Raw genomic sequence first — 1,650 nt, 5'->3', positions numbered from 1 at the left:
TGTTGAGGAGCCGCGGAAAAAGACAGAGGTATCTACTTCTCCAAAATCCTCCAGATGAAAAACATCTGATCCTGTTTTTGGTTTTTTTTTTTTTTTTACTACTTTTTCTGCATGACGTGCCCACGTCATCAGCTGTGGGACTGAGGCAGCATCATATTCAACCAGGTGTTTTTTGATCCAGCCCTCAATTTCAGGGCGAAAACTAGACATTAAAGCGTTTTTTAGTTGTTGTTGATATACGCTTTCTAGTCCTTCATCATAAGTGATCCCACTGTGAACTTTGAACTCCTTCTCAAACCGCAGACGAAAATCGTCCACGTCTTCTCCAACTTTTTGTTTAATCCCTGACAGATGACTATAATTTGCCTTTTTACGAAAATTTGTTCTAACTCTCTCACACAACGGATCCCATTTTTTTTTTTTTTTTTTTTAAATGATCAGAGAGAGAGAGAGGTTAACTCCTGGAGGGTGTGGAATTGGAGCTAAAATATTATTAGTTATTTTCCCTGTATAATTTCCTCTTACTTCTACCCAATCCTTTCCTAATGAGGGTATGGCTGCTTCGCCTGCTTCTACCCCATTTAATCTATATGAATGGATTAATCCAGTCATGTCTTCTATCCACTTATCGGGGTCTTCTGTTACAGGTGTTATTCCTTCTACAGCCTTTCTGGCCTCTTTTAAGGTCCAGGGTCTGAAAACATATAAGTTTTGTGCACCTTCCTCTAATGAGGGGTACAGTCGTGCTGCTGGGACTGGGGCAGACGGAGCTGCTGCAGCGACGGGGGGAGGAGCAGCTGCAGGAGCTTCCACTCCCTGCACCGTTGCAGCATTCCGTGTGCTTAGAATGATTTTATTATCTTTCGGTCTAACAAATAGGTTCTTTGCTTCTACGAATTTTTTGTCTTTAACCTTTTTAATTTGTTCTTTCCGGTCTATGGCTGCTTTTAACCATAATTTAGCACATCTCAGCTCATCCTCCTTTTTAGCCTTTATTATTCCCGTTTTTCTTTCTACACTACTCTCCAAAATTCCCACAATTGTTTGCCATTGATCAATTTTTAGCTTTCCATCTATTTTATATTTCTTTCTCCATTTTTTCATGTGTACAGTGCTACCAGGAAATCTGGACAGCATGTACTTTTCATCCCTATCGGGGCCTTCAGCGAGTGAAGAATTACAAGAATTTGTGTTTCCCATTATTTAAATCACTTGCAATTTTAGCTTGAAAATTTTGGTATTATGTGCTCTCTCAGAGAAAGTGCCGTAGGTCAACGCTCAGTGCCTCCTGAAGAACAGGCTTCTACTTGGAGCCGAGCTTCCAAGCGGTTCTTCACTCAGGATTCTAATTCCGAAGGCAGAGAGTTTTACTCCCAGAGGGAGAGACACCATTCACTCCTTCATACACACACACACATCAAAGCAGCAAGCAAACAGCAATATCAGCACAGTAATAACAGAACAGTAATAATAAGCTTCCTATCTACGTGAGGACTTACCCTTAAGAGGTGTCCTCTAAGTAAGGAGGCTCTCTAAGAGCCTTTCCTTTTGCCTTTAGTTGAAACTCTGTCAACTGGGACCCTTATAACTTCTTTAGTCAAGCTGGTATCTGACAAGGACTCAAACCTTACTTTAGTCAAACTGATATTT

The 1,650-nt window shown here is 40.8% G+C and overlaps 1 long non-coding RNA gene across 1 annotated transcript; it reads right to left on the bottom strand.

The window, feature by feature from the left end:
- Positions 1–217: 217 nt before the first annotated feature.
- LOC106944258 (uncharacterized) lies at positions 218–1,644 on the bottom strand. The gene is made up of 2 exons (XR_001424178.1): positions 913–1,644; positions 218–666 (listed from the first exon to the last, which is right to left on the bottom strand). It is a non-coding gene; the product is annotated as an uncharacterized LOC106944258 (long non-coding RNA).
- Positions 1,645–1,650: the final 6 nt, after the last annotated feature.

Source organism: Poecilia latipinna, unplaced genomic scaffold (genome assembly GCF_001443285.1).
Source record: "Poecilia latipinna isolate Pla-1442-1.1 unplaced genomic scaffold, P_latipinna-1.0 Scaffold7654, whole genome shotgun sequence".
NCBI lineage: Eukaryota > Metazoa > Chordata > Actinopteri > Cyprinodontiformes > Poeciliidae > Poecilia > Poecilia latipinna.
This window is presented reverse-complemented; position numbering and strand designations above follow the sequence as displayed.